This window comes from Callorhinus ursinus, unplaced genomic scaffold, assembly GCF_003265705.2.
Source record: "Callorhinus ursinus isolate GAN/ISIS: 27379988/994484 unplaced genomic scaffold, GSC_fseal_2.0 scaffold5, whole genome shotgun sequence".
NCBI lineage: Eukaryota > Metazoa > Chordata > Mammalia > Carnivora > Otariidae > Callorhinus > Callorhinus ursinus.
This window is the reverse complement of record NW_027397067.1, coordinates 64,535,299-64,550,812: the sequence shown is the minus strand read 5'-3', so window position 1 is coordinate 64,550,812 and position 15,514 is coordinate 64,535,299. Positions and strand designations below refer to the sequence as shown.

Genomic DNA, 15,514 nt, shown 5'->3' with positions numbered 1-15,514 from the left:
TGAAGTAGAAACTAACAACATAAAAAAATCTCTGTGCAGCTATGGGTCAGTGGCTAGTATCCTTATACCTTAGTGTGTCTCGATAGGATCACATATTTACTAAAGTAAAAGACATTAATTCTTTTAAAAAATGCTATAAAATAACCTTGTGGATTAACTGAGAGTATTTTCAACATAATTAGAATTATAATATCAATATCCAGTACATGGGATAAAAACTCTGGATTTGCAAAACCTGAAAATATGATCAAGAAAAAAATACACGTAAGACATTTCCAATTTTACTAATACCAATAACGTATATTTACTAATATGTATTACTAATATTAAAATGTTATGTAAAATATAATAATATATAATACTAATATTAGTACACATGAATATCAATAATGTTACTATTGATGTGTAATAATAATATAATAGGTTTATTATATCCTATAACTACATTATTATTATATATTTAGTAAAAATAAATATTAATTCTCATGTTAACTATGTACTAATGATGATGATGATGATTACAGAAATAATAGTTACCATTCTAGCATTACCATTTATAGTGTGCTATTATCCCCTTCATTTCATAAATGAGAAACCATGGCTCAGAAAGATTACATATCCCTTCCCAAGCATCAGTTAGTAAGTGGTGAAGTTGGGATGCAGACCCAAGTAGTCCGATTCTAGAGCCCACACCTTCATCTTCAATATGGATCTAATGCGTTTCTTTGTCATCTCCTATGAATTTCAGGACATTTAATATGCTGAATACAAAGGAAAATTTTAAAAGTGATACAGCATGCTAATGCCAAGCACTACATTTTTTTACCTTGATCAGAGGGGAAAACTGAGTTTCATATTTGTCAGAGAAGGTGACGTTAACTGTTGAGCACACAATTTTGGTGGCTTAGCACAATTAAGTGTTTAGTCTTCTCTCACATTATAGACCAGATCATGCTGGATCCAGGGAAGCTGCTCCACACAGTCAGTCAGAGATGTGGGATCCTTCCGTTCAGTGGTTTCTCTCATGTCCTGTGTCTTTAGATTGGCCCTGTTATGCTCTGCATCTGGTTGTTCAATGACAGAAGGAAGAGAGCATAGAGGATCCCCTCGGCAGTTTTATGAACCTGACCCAGATGTGACATTTATCCCTCCTGCCCAGAAATCAGTCCCATGGCTTCACGTGACCTCAAGGCAGGTGGGAGTTGTGGCTTGTGTTTCTAGAAGGAAAACAAAACAGGGTTTGGTGACCTTGTAATGAGATTTCTGCCACAAGTTCCTGTTGTATTTTCACACTGAGCTGATTAAAGGACATAGAGCTGACCTTAAGAAGGACTAGAGCAGTGAGTTTCAAAGTGTGCTCTGAGGATCACTGAATCAGAACTTCTGGGGTAAAAGATGGTAATCTACACTTTTAAATTAGCATCCTGCAGGATTCACCATGCACACTGAATATGGAGAACCACCAGCCCATGAATTATCAAGACCTGTGCCAGCAAGAACATGGCTAAGAAGTGAAATCGTCCATGCCAATCATGAATGTTTAGGTCACCATAAATTATCCCCACCCCAAATGACAGTCAGTTAAGGCAAGTAGAGGACATCTGTCTCTGTTTGGAGTCTCTACCAGGTCACTACTTCAGGGCTCAGAGTAGGATGAGGTAAGAGAAAGGGCTAGAGCTGAAAATTTAGGAAGGCTCTCTGTTAGGTTCACAGAGGTATAGAATCAGCATATGAAACATTATAAGAACCTTTCAGGATCCAAGAGTGAGAGTCTTCTTAAATTTTGTGGCCTACGTAATACATGCTTATCTTCATACCCACTCCGATTCACCTGACTCTGCTCCTGATCCATATCTTCAGTTTATGGAATCATTCATTCATGCATGTACCATGTATTAATTCAATACATATCTATTTTTCTATCTGTCATCTATTGTCTATCATCTCTATCATCTATCGTCTGTCTATCCATCTATCCAACTATCTATCAACAGGCAGTGTGATCTGAAACTGTACACATGTTTAAAGTTGTATCACATGCGTCTTTATAAGTTCCTATGGCTCTATTTATAATATCATTTGAAGGTAATAGGCAAATATCTCCGGAGAACCTCTAGGTACCACAAAATTTCTAGTGTGGTGAAAGTGTACAAGTAAGTATATAGATTAATCAAATAAATATAAGAAGTGCTAAATACTAAGTGTTTGATGCTGAGGTAGAAAGTAAGGGATGGGATCTGGTTTAGATAGTGTGGTCATGAAAGACTTTTTTGAGAAGTTTGAGACATGTAAGTGGAGATCCCAAGCATGAGAAAATAAAAACTGGATGAAAAGCATGGACAAGAATGTCCAGAAAGTAAGATGTGTATATTTTAAGGCACAGAGGTGGAAATCTGGGCAAGTCAGATGGGCCGAACATTGGCCAGGGCGCCCAGAATTTGGTGAACAAAGCTCAAAGTCACAACAGATGTGGTTAGAAAGTTTGGAGGGAGCGGCAGATCATGAAGGACTTTGAAGACCATTGCCAGGTCTTTCAGTTTTATTTCAGATGCAAAGGAAAGTTACAGAAAGGCTTTAGGCCAGAGAGTGGTGTGATGCAACTTATTGCTCAAAGAAGAGCATTTCTCTTGCCCATTGTCAAGCTAGTGACTCAGCTTCCCTAAACTTGTTCCTAGGAATTTTTTAAGAACTTTGGTTCTCACACCCACACAGTTGTTTCCTCTTTTTGTTACCTTGGTTAGAAGATGCTCTGTCGCAGGAGTCCTGCATGAGCCAGCCCTGAGATTCCCGCACATCTGTGTGAGGAGTCAGGTTCCCCTGGTATCTATGTGTTGATTGCCTGGGGCGGGAAAGCCTGAAAGGGTGTGGTCTGGGGGGGTCAATGATTCAGATTAGAGGTAGATGATGAGGTCACTGGGTTTGAAAGAGGTCAGAATGATTCCTGTTCCCCGGCTCAACCCCACACACCATGTTGGAAACTGTGGGGAGAAGGGGCAGTGGGAGCTGAGTAAACGGTTTAAAGGAAGCTCACCATGCCGCACAGAGGCACAAACGATGCACAGCCACCCCGGGACTGGATGACAAAAGGTACAGCAGCCAGAGGCAGAAGCAGATCTAACTTTTGTGACATTGGAATTTTATACAGTCGAGGTGTACCACTGCAAGGAAATGAATGCAAATTATCAGCACAGAATAAGAAAAAAAGTGAATGTTTATGTATGAGAAAAGGAGCCACCATAAGTTATAATATGTAAAAAGTTGATAAGCACTTCAAACATCCCCAACAATCCACAAAAATGATATTTTTCTTAACTGTTTGACACTTCTATAATTCTTTTTTTCTACATTTCTTGGCTACATGCTCCTTGATCCCCACCTAGTCATAGGACATTTTTGTGATTTTTACAATAGAATAGAAAGATAGTTCAGCCTTTGCTCTATTGCAACTGATCAAAATTCCTTTTTATTATCAATAGCATGCATAAAACATGCAACTTTAGTTATAAGCATACTCGTTCTTTGTAGTATCTTTTGGAATTTTGCCCTTATAAACACAGAATTATGATAAATTCCACTGTGGGTGATTTACATGTACAAGACAAAAAGCATATGGAACATTTATAATTATCTATGTTACATCATCAAGTATGTTTCTGAGAGTGGAGGGCTTCCATTTTCTCTCGGCTTTGATGAAACCCAAATCCTCTGCTTGCAATTTTGCACATTTAAAAAAATGGTAGAATTTTCCAGAATTGGCTCCTGGGTCATACATTTCAAACTTGTTTCTTCTTTCCCTCTAGCCATATAATTCTAGTTCTGCATGCCAGACGACCCATTAATATCACATTAAATCATCTGGCCTGGAACTCCATATCACAATGGTGTGCCAGCAGATGGGGCAGCAGAAGTATTTCTAAAACCCATTTCTATACTGGGTGGCTAGAAATATATTAATCATAACACAGAAATATCTACAAACCACATGCTAAGTCCAAGCTGAAGAGTCCTCGATTTCAACTTTCCCTTAGCTGGATCCTCCAAATACCCTTAGCCATTCCAACACCACTAGACACAGGGTTATAAATGACTGAGGAGTAGAAGAAAGAGACAGTAGTCTTGACTGATTGCAGTTTAAATATACGCCGTGAATATTATAAAATATAGAATCATGGGAATACATTGCTAGGGCCCCTTCTAGTGTCCTAGAGTACATTGGCCTCCAGGTAAGAGGGGGAAGGTATTTGCTCTCTTTCTGCATAAAATAGATGATTTTTCCTGGCCTAGGAAGTCTTAGGCAAAACATCATTTTGGAATCTCCAGAATGTCACAACTTGGGGTGAGTTGGGAAATAGTACTCTTGATACAGTTAGTAGCATTTCTCAGAAGTCACAACAAACAGCACGATGTACCACTCTAAAGCAGTGACTTCACTGGCAGGGTACCTTAGTGTGGATGAGGAGTGTGGGCTGGAGGAAGGTGGGCGGCTACCATGGAAGAGCATGAGTCATGAGAAGATTATAGGCAAGGATGAGACTCCCCCCACCCCGAGGGGGGTGTTTTCCCAGAAATTATTTGGGAGTGGTCCTTTGTCTTGAACTATGAAATATATGCTGTTTCTATTAATATAATATCACTAAATTTACATGGGAAATTGAGTAATGCCAACTTCATTTCTAAATCCCAGAGCCAGTCTACACCATGTACCAAATGGATTTAGATAATGGTGAGTGCCAGGATATTTCATGCACAATATCCCTGATGTGATCTTTGCTGTAACCCAGATGCTATGCTCTGAATCCAACCACCTCCTGGGAGGCAACTAGGCACCTGTCCAATGTTGGCTTTGGCCAAATATCAAACTAAGACCCAAACAAAAGATAAGCAGTCTTATATATGACCCAGTCCTCATTCTCAGACCTCATAACTACAAGAACTGCCGCTCAACCAATTTTGTAGGTATAGTGCCCAAGAAGCAATTTTGTGGCCAAATGTGTCTCATCTGAATCTCCTGGAAAACAGACTAAGTACAGCCCTTACCTCAAAACTCCTCTCTTCTCTATATTCTTATCACCTACCAATAAGACTTGGTTCTGGCCCACCCTCTGTTCTTTTTTTTTTTCCATTTTATTTTTTTTATTTTATTTTATTATGTTGTGTTAGTTACCATACATTACATCATTAGTTTTCAATGTAGTATTCCATGATTCATTGTTTGCTTATAACACCCAGTGCTCCATTCAATAGTGCCCTCCTTAATACCCATCACCAGGCTAACCCATCCCCCCACCGCCCTCCCCTCTAGAACCTCAGTTTGTTTCTCAGAGTCCACAGTCTCTCATGGTTCGTCTCCCCCTCCGATTCCCTCCCCCTTCATTTTTCCCTTCCTACTATTTTCTTTTCTTTTTTTTTTAAACATATAATGTATTATTTGTTTCAGAGGTACAGGTCTGTGATTCATCGGTCTTAACACAATTCACAGCGCTCACCATAACACATACCCTCCCCAATGTCTATCACCCAGCCACCCCATCCTTCCCACCCCCACCACTCCAGCAACACTCAGTTTGTTTCCTGAGATTAAGAATTCCTCATATCAGTGAGGTCATATGATACTTGTCTTTCTCTGATTGACTTATTTTGCTTAGCATAATACCCTCTAGTTCCATCCATGTTGTTGCAAATGGGAAGATTTCGTTTTTGTTTTTATTTTTGTTTTTTTTTTGATGGCTGCATAATATTCCATTGTAGATATATACCACCTCTTCTTTATCCATTCATCTGTTGATGGACATCTTGGTTCTTTCCATAGTTTGGTTATTGTGGACATTGCTGCCATAAACATTGGGGTGCACGTACCCCTTCGGATCACTATATTTGTACCTTTGTTGTAAACACCCAGTAGTACAATTGCTGGGTTATAGGGTAGTTCTATTTTCAACTTCTTGAGGAACCTCCAGACTGTTTTCCAGAGTGGCTGCACCAGCTTGCATTCCCACCAACAGTGTAGGAGGGTTCCCCTTTCTCCACATCCCCACCAATATCTGTCATTTCCTGACTTGTTATTTTTAGTCATTCAGACTGATACGAGGTGGTATCTCATTGAGGTTTTGATTTGGATTTCCCTGATGCCGAGCGATGTTGAGCACTTTTTCATGTGTCTGTTGGCCATTTGGATGTCTTCTTTGGAAAAATGTCTGTTCGTGTCTTCTGCCCATTTCTTGATTGGATTATTAGTTCTTTGCCACCCTGTGTTCTTAAAAGGCAATGCATTTCATGCTTCAAAAATGATTCTTCAAAAATTGTATTCCAATTAAATTTGCATGCATTGCTCCATTATTATTTACCAATCTTCCACTCCAAACCTAGCCATTCTGTCACAGACTAGCCCCATTTTCTTTAGCCACTTGCCATTTCACTAGGCTAATAAACAAATACCAACTTAAATATACTTAGAGGATACCCCCCCGACCCTAGAAACACTAATATAGAATAAGAAGGATAATAAGTGTGGAAAAAAATCATAGCAAGGATTCTTTTTCACTTGGACAGAATTTGGACCCATATTTTCTTTCCTACAAGACAGTCTTAGTTGGGCATGTAGTATGGGCCAGTTGCTTTACCTATTTCGTATCACTTGATCATTAGGACAACACTGCTAAATAAGCATTATTATTATACCCAGTTCAAATATACAAAAACTAATACTCAGTGACATTAAGAAAAAAAAAATTACCCAGCAGGTTAGTAATCATGGAGCTGGGATTCTAACTCAGGTCCCCTCCCTCCAGGACTCCATATATGCTGCAGCCTCTGGATTATTCTTCAGAGAGAACTCAGTCCTGTTCAGTGTTAGGATTGTTTGTTTTTTGTGTGTGTGTTGGCCAAGGGCAGGAAAAACATTTTAGAGGAATTTCAACTAAAAGGCAAGTATATAAATAAATAATGTGCCTGCCTCCTTCTGAGCCATAGACTGCCAGCACCAAGCTTTGTTTTTTCCCATTTCTTTCAAAAGCAGAAGAGACATATGACATAATCAGAATTCCCTAAAATACACAATTTTAAGCTACCATTTATTTCTTAAGGACTTACTGAGTACACTCTGCATTTTAAAAAAGCTTGCTTCTCATAACGACCTTACGAAATAAATATGGTTCATTATACAGAAGAAAGAATTGAGGTTTAAAGTTTCAGTGGTCTATGCGAGGTAGCCAGAAAGAGGCTGGAAAAGTGAACCAATGCCTGTCTGACCCCAAAATTCATTCTCTGAAGTTTTACACTACCCTTTCTTACATTCATTAGAGTGACTCAGGTGTGTCTTTCATAGTTACTCATTTTATGCCAGCTTAGAAGTCAAACATTTCTCTTCTGTATTCACCTCAGAAGCACTGCCTCATACACATAGTCTGAGCATGGTCTTTGGAGCCAGAATGCCCGCCTTTAACTCCCAGCGATACCACTTGGTAATGTGTGAGCCTGGGCAACTTAATTAACCTTTCTGCCTCAGTTTTGTCATCTGCAAAATGGATATAGTCCTAGTGCCTACATTATAAGTTATTGTGAGGATTAAATGAATTTAATACGTAGAAAGCAGTCCAAAGAGTATATGATGCATATTAAGAACTTTGCTAGGGTCTGTATGGAAGAATATATGATGCATAGTAAATACTAGGTCAATATTCACACAGGAGAATATATGAGACACAGTAAGATCCGATCTCTTATGTTTGCTCTCACCAAATTTTGGCATGCCCCGCTCCAGCATGGCCCTCAGTGATGGCTCAGTTTATGCTACAGCTGCACCGCCCAACTCTCATTTTCTACCCTGGGTCTTCCCTGACACTAGAGTGTAACTCCCCTAGTGGCCCCCTGCCAGGCATCATATGTGGAGGTGTGAGTGAATTATCTCCCTGTGTGGCAACCCCTGACCAGTATGGAATGAGAGGTGCTGAAGAAATCCCTACCTCTTCCATCTCTCAGGATACCATTCAGAGGATCTTTGGTTGTGTGTGTGTGTGTGTGTGTGTGTGTGTGTGTGTGTGTGTGTGGTGGGTGGGAGATTTGGAGATGGAAATGCATGGAGTCCCAAGGAATAAGTGATCTGAGCTTCTGGGACTTCATAACAGGAGATAAATTTCCATACCTGCCCTCTGGGAGTCTGTTATTTTTGGTGCCAACCTGTTTCCCTCTCTATCTCATGTATAACATGGTGCTAAGTAAAGCAGAACAGCAGAGAAATAAAATCCATTGGATCACATATCCCACAGATGGGATCTTATTTTCCTTGGCCTAATACAACCTAAGTAATTTGCCTCCAGTAAGAAATTGACTCAATTCATGAAGTACAGTTTAATGCATGAGGAACCAGCAGACATGAGCTCCAAATTCATGTCTACATTTAATCAGTTTTATGATCCTAAGAAAGATACTAAACCACTGTAAGTCCCAACTATCTTATTGAAAAAACAGGAGATATCATTTGATGATTTCTAGAATCTTTCCCATAAAATTAAAATTCTGATTCCCAATGCCTTTTGACAGTTACTAACACGGTATGAATTATTTGGAGCATATGATGAAAATAGATTCAAGATTGTTAAACATCTTACAATCTATCCTGCTTGAAATAGATGTGATAACACTTTTATTCATGTATTTGCAAATAATTTAATTTAAACATTTAAAATAAATCTGTCATACTTAAAATGTAAAAATAATCTAACCAGCGGGGCCTGGAAGCCTCAGTCAGTTAAGCCTCTGACTCTTGGTTTCCACTCAGGTTGTGATCTCAGGGTCGTGGGGTGGAGTCCCATGTGGGGCTCCACACTCAATGGGGAGTCTACTTCTCTCCCTCTGCCCCTCCCCCCCTCACACACTCTCTCTCTCCTTCTCTCTCTCAAATAAATAAAGAAATCTTAAAAAAAATCTAACCATTATTCACATGGTGGGCAGGCCACAGTTTGAAAAATACTTTGTGTAATAGCATCCCTGCAATTTGATTGCCACAACATTCTTATAGTATTAATACTATTAGTAAATCCCATTTGCGGCAAAAGGAAGTAAATTCAAAGAGGCTATACAATTTCCTTTCAGCTATATGGTAACTAGTTAGTGCACACAAAGTTTTCCATTAAGGTTCTAACTTTTTTGAAAACTAGTTTTCCACTAGGATCATACTAAAAAACAAACAAACAAACAATGAAGGTAGGAGATAAAATTTGTTCAATCAGATACATAAGGGAAGACAAATACCAACGTGATGAGGATATCTTCTGGTTCTGTAGAAATGCCTTTCTTCCTGCCTATATAGTAAAATCCTTGAGGTCACACAAAGATAAGTATCTTACGTAATGTTTTTTGTTCTCACTCTGGACTTGGACTCAATAAGTGCTAAATAATTGATCACCAGATATATGAGTGATTGAGTGATTAATTGGGACTGGGAATTAGGAACAAGTTTATTTCCTCTCGGATTTCTTCCTTGATTTGTCAGTCCAGGTAGGGCAAAATGTCTCTCTGCTCTAATAATGCCAAGATTATTACAACATTTGCTATAGAATATTGGAATTCTCTCTATGTGGCTTTGCCTTGATAGCCCACGAACTAGATGAAAGGAAGCTCTGATGTTTAACCATTTATTTGTTGTGTGCCCCTAGGATGTGGTAGCTAGAAGAAATATGTGTTGAATCAACAAATGAATAAAAGACAGAAAGAATTTGGAAGAGAGAGAACAATTTGGTAATTTAGGATTTATGAATTTTGTGGAGTTATTTGAAGCTGGAGAGAGTAGTGGGATTAGAAACACAGGAACTAGACCCTTGGGGATGTTCACAGTTGGGAGGCAAATGGAGAAGGGAGGCAGAACCGAAGAGTCACTGACGATCAAATGGGAGAACCAGAAAAATGTGAGATTGTGCAAATAAAGAAGGAAGTGGCAAACCACTTTCATGGTCTTTCCATTACGATGTATTTATTGGGCCCTATATAAAGTTTATATTTAGCATGGATACTTAGAGTACCACTATAGGTTGCTATTTAACATCAGTTTGTGCTTGTATCGACATAACCACAACCCTGAGAACCTAAGGCAAGTGAGGCTCTGGAAACATGCAGCTCTGAGTCTGGAATTTCTAATCCTTGCTGTGTGGGCTGAAGCAAATTAGCCTGAATGTGTCTCAGTTTTGTTTGTACGGCAAACACATCACCATCTCCCTCATTGGGTTGTTTTATGCAATCACTAATGAAGCATTATGATAAAGCCCTTTGCAAATATGAAGTGCTATTGAAATGTAGAGTAATACACTGGACATCTTTGTATTCCATCAGACACATCCCAAGAGACATTTCCTTCCTTCCAGAACATGTACACTCAATGAAGTGTCCATCTGGCAAGTTAGACTCTGCCAAGAGTGGAAAGGCAAATTATTTTAAGGTAAACAGCTGAGTACTAGTGTGCAAAGGTGGTAAAAGACTTGTAGCCCTGCTTGCATAAGGGTTAAGAATAGGGATTGAGATGCCCCAGAACGTGCAATGTACTTGATATTTTCCCTGGGGAGAATGAAGGCAGGGAAAATTTCTGGCTACCTGGGCCCCTTTGCCTTCCCTCCAAAAACATTACACTTGGCTAATGGAGCTGTAACTTTGTTTTGATTTCCTGAGTGGTCTTGAGTTACCTAATATCTGGCTTGCTTCCCTAAATGGTTGCTTCTTAGATCTCTCCAGTAAAATCATACTTAAAGCATTTTCATTAGGAACTGAGTACTACATGATCATAAAGTACCTCGTGAAATGCCTTGATTAGCAGAGATCAAAGGCTGAGCTTCATTAGTTTTGCTTTCTTTCCCCTCCTACTTTGTCTTTGCCTTCAACTGCATTAACCTGACTAGCTCCACTCTCCAGAGTTTTGCACAATCTGGAATAGATAACTTCTCCTGAGAAGTCTGGCTTTTCTTTGAAGCACATGGCTTGCAGGTTTTCTGTGGCCCAAGGAACAGTCAACAAGCTGTCTATTCCGTCCATTCTGTGGAGAGAACCAGCCCATTCTCAGCAAGTTTCTGCCGTGCTCCCAGGGTTGAGAAAGACTTGGATTAACACCATGGCCAGAGGTGTGAGCCTACGAGCCTGGCTTTCCTCACCAAACTGAGTCGTTTCAAACTCACCCAAGAGTCAAATTTGTTAACAAAACTCTGTACCATAATGTGGTGGTGAGGGGGTACTCCTCATTCAGGTACACCTCTTCAAGTTTCAAGTTTCTCACATGTAAATATGGGGTATTAGTGTTGACTTCACAGCCCTGTTGATAAGATGAAAATGAGATAATGTTTACAAAACACCTACCAGAGCCTAGCACACAGAAAGCAAGTAAGTGGTGATTTCGACACATGCCAACGCAAGGCAGCCTTAACAATTCTAGAAAGGAGAAGGGCTAATGCAGAGCTGTAACACGCTAACTATTTTCTGGAAAATGTTTCCAATTGCTTAGCCACAGCAGCCTCCAATTTTCTTTTGGGTTAATATCCCGGTGAAGAATGGAAGATGTTTCCTTGGATTAGCTCTTTGGAGCCAGACAAACCTCAAACCTTCCCACAAGCACATGGAAGATGATGTCTACTCTTGGTCTAAGAACAAGAGACACAGTGGATATTCTGGCTTTCTGCATTGTGAGGTTGAGTGACATGAAGTAGAGACAAGGTAAGCTTTCTTTCTATATAGGAAACCTGTGGCAAAATTCGGCCATTTTCAAGATGGAAAAAGCACTCTCTCTGAGATTTTGGTTGAAGTCTCATTTGACCATGTCAATTTGTTTTTCTCCATCTCAGTTTTTCTTCATGAATTTTCTGTATTATGATAATGTAAATTTAACAAAGCAGTTATAATATTTCTATTACCCATAATTATCACTAGCAATTAGCAATACTCACTGAGTGTTTACATTGTGCCAGGCACTATAAAAAGAAAGACATCTATTTAGACTTAGTTTAATTCAAGTAATAAAAAAGCTAACTACTCAAGTGTGTCCTCTGGTTCAGTAACCCTCCAGATTTTTACCACATGTAATGTTTGCATCATCCCTAAAAATTAAGTATGATCCTCATTTCCATATTATAGATGAAGAAATTAACACCAGGGAACTAAATATCTCCCCCAAAGTGTCATAGCTATTCAATAGCAAAACTGGGTTCCAACTCATATCTCTGAATCCAGAGCTCAAGTTCTTACCTGTTCCACCTAATTACCTCTCAACCATGTTTTTTTTAATAACCCCCCACAGTTTTTCTTTCCAAAAACCTCCATGCTAAGGGTTGGAAAGGGATGAGGGGTACGTAAACCAAATTATTAGTCTGAGCTCCTCTCCTAAAAATAGTTCACTTCTCAGGAAAGACATGGTAAGTGGTATACCCCATCCTTTCTCTCTATCTCCCCCTCACCTTGCATTAGATTTTAATTCCAATTCACTGCTAAATGTGATTGGATTGATTCCCTGTGGTACTTGATACCCTGTATATGAAGGGGGCATTGCCATTTTATTGGTTGGCTAGATAAATGAACCCTTTCTGTACTACCTTCACCTCCCATTCCCACTGCGTCAAAGATGTTTATAGGGAAACTGAATAGGAGTCTTACCCTCCCTCCTCCAATTTCCAATTCCTCAGAACATATCCAGTGGGGCATAATTGAAGATCCATGCTTTGTGGGATACACCCTATGGGAAACTCCAGTGGAGAGAACTAAAGCTCACAGAAGTTAATCAGTGCTTTTACTCTTGGATTTCAAGACCTTCCCTATAAAGATGGGGCTTGAGCTTGGCTTCCATTTATAAAGTGCAAAACCTGTGTATTTAAAACATATTTACAAAACACTAAAGGTTTCAATTATCAAGGATCATAGAATACTTTCTGAGGATAATTTTTATATTATATCATAGGTAATAGTTATTTATCAATGTGACCAATAGATTTTGCAGTCTTGAGGACAGGATGAGATTTATTTACCTTTGAACATTCAGCTTGGTATAGTGCCTAGCACATGGAGGCCAGTAAAATATTTGTTGATGCACTGGTTGAATGAGTACATGAATGAAGTTCATCAGTGTATAAATCAGTCATCTTAAGGATTACTATGATGGCTATTTTTATATGTCGATTCAACTGGGCCATGAAGTGCCCAGATATTTGTTTAAACATTATTTTGTGTATGTTTGCGAAGGTGTTTCTGGAGGAGATAGACATTTGAGTCATTTTTACTCTCCAAATGGATGGGCCTCATCCAATTCACTGAAGGCCTGAATAAAAGAAAAGATGCTGAGTAAAAAAGGGTTTTCTCTCTCTCCTTGACTGTGTTCAAGCTGAGAAAATGAGTCTCCTCTTGTAATTCAAGTAATAAAAGCTAACACTTGGACTCACACTCAGACTAGAATTTAAGCATTGGCTTTCTTGGGTCTCAGGCTCATGAAACTATACTCACATATACTAATAGCTTGCCTGGATCTGGACTTACCAGTCTCTATAATCACATAAGCAATCCTTAGCAATAAATCTTTCTCTGTCTCTCTCTCTTTCTGTATATATACACATATATGTACACAAACATACACAGTTGACCTTTGAATAACATGGATTTGAACTTCACAGATTCACTTATACCTGGATTTTTTTTCAGGGTTGACAGCAAAAGCCACAAGGCATTTATTTACAACTGCCTGCTCAAGTTTTCACAGGATTGAATCAAAGGCGACTGGCCAAGAGATCTCACCTGCTGTCTCCTGAGTATCCGCGGAGGCCAGCCAAAGCTTTTAGCAGCCTTCAGGGCCGGGACCGGGCAGGGCTGCAGGTCGCCCTGTGTGCAGGATGGAGTGGTCCGGTGAGCAATCCCAAGAGAAACTCCAAGTTCTCGGGGTTCCAGGGTTGCTGGCCTTGCGCCCTTCCTGTGCTGGCAAGGACCCTCCTCCCATCCTGAGGCTTCCAGAAGCCAGGCAGCCACGTATGGCAGCAGCTGCTGCTAACCACTGCCTGTGGGTACCCCTCCACATAAGGGGCAGCTGTATGTACTATGCCTCCCAGCCACTGTTACCTCCTGTGGGCCTGCCCTGTGCCTGCTACTGCAGATCCAGACCCCCAGGTGCAGAACATCACAATCCGGGGGCCAGGCCAGCTGCCTCCGCAGTCCCTGGCCTGCCGGGGCACCTCTAGGCCGATTTTTTTCAATAAATACACACACAGACTATTGCAAATGTATTTTTCTCTTCGTTGTGATTTCCTTAATAATACTTCTCTAGCTTACTTCATTGTAAGAATACAGTCTAATACATATAACATACACAATATGTGTCAATCAGTTGTTTATGTTACTGGTAAGGCTTCCAGGCAATGGAAAGTTGTTAGTAGTTGAGCTTTTAAGGAGTCAAAAGTTATACACAGATTTGCAATTGCAGGAGAGTGTTGGTGCCCCTGACCCCTGCATTGTTCAAGGGTCAACTATAAACTGTATAGGATAGTTATCTATCATCACCATGCTGTGCATTAGATTTCTAGAACGCATTCATCTTGCATAACTGCAATTTTGTACTCTTTGACGAACATATCTTCACTTCCTCTTCCTCACAGCCCCTGGCTACCACCATTCTACTCTCTGCTTCTATGAGTTTGATTATTTTAGATTTTTCAGATAAGTGGTATCCTGTAGCAGTTGTCTTTCTGTGTCTGGCTGATTTCACTTAGCCTTATGACCTCCATGTTCATCCATGTAGCTGCAAATGGCAGGATTTTCATAAGGTCTATTGCTCTCATTTCTGGCTATGTATCTGAAGGAAGTGATATCAGGATCCTGAGAGATATGTATCTGAACTCCCATGTTCGCTGCAGCACTATTCATATTTGCCAAGACATGGAATCAACCTAAATTTCCACTTATGAATGAGTGCATTAAATAATGTGGTATATACATTAAACGGAATATTACTCAGCATTAAAAAAGTTTCCTTCCTAAATGAAATTAATTTGTTAACCATGTTGTTTCATGTTTGAATGAGGTCACCATCTAATTGTTAGGCACAGTGTCTGACATTCAGTAGACATTGAGAAGGAACGAGTTAGTCCTTGTGACACTAATAGGAGTTGTCTTTGGAACTGTTCCCAGCTTTTCCCCAAATGTGCTTCTACCAGTCTGGGGAGGGAGGGCAACCATGGAACTTAGATTGTGTCAGGAGAGAGCTCAGAAACTAATCCTGGAAAGCTGCATATGAATATATGTAACACAAATTTATGTAAGAAACCATGGTGGATGTTCTAAAGGCAGTGTAACAAAGTGGTTAAGCTTCAGCTCTAGAGTCAGATGACCTAGATCCATGTTCTGATAGCCATGTGATTTTTTTAAAATTTTATTTTATTATGTTATGCTAATCACCATACATTACATCATTAGTTTTTTTTTTAAAGATTTTATTTATTTATTTGACAGAGAGAGACACAGTGAGAGAGGGAACACAAGCAGGGGCAGTGGGAGAGGGAGAAGCAGGCTT

The 15,514-nt window shown here is 39.7% G+C and overlaps 1 long non-coding RNA gene across 1 annotated transcript in view; it reads right to left on the bottom strand.

The window, feature by feature from the left end:
* Positions 1 to 490: 490 nt before the first annotated feature.
* Positions 491 to 15,514, bottom strand: part of LOC112823353 (uncharacterized) — a 32,700-nt gene continuing 17,676 nt past the window's right edge. The window contains exons 4-5 of the long non-coding RNA XR_003208007.2: positions 3,032 to 3,158; positions 491 to 1,217 (exon numbers count right to left, since the gene is read on the bottom strand). This is a non-coding gene — a long non-coding RNA (uncharacterized lncRNA). The remainder of the gene's footprint in view (positions 1,218 to 3,031; positions 3,159 to 15,514) is intronic.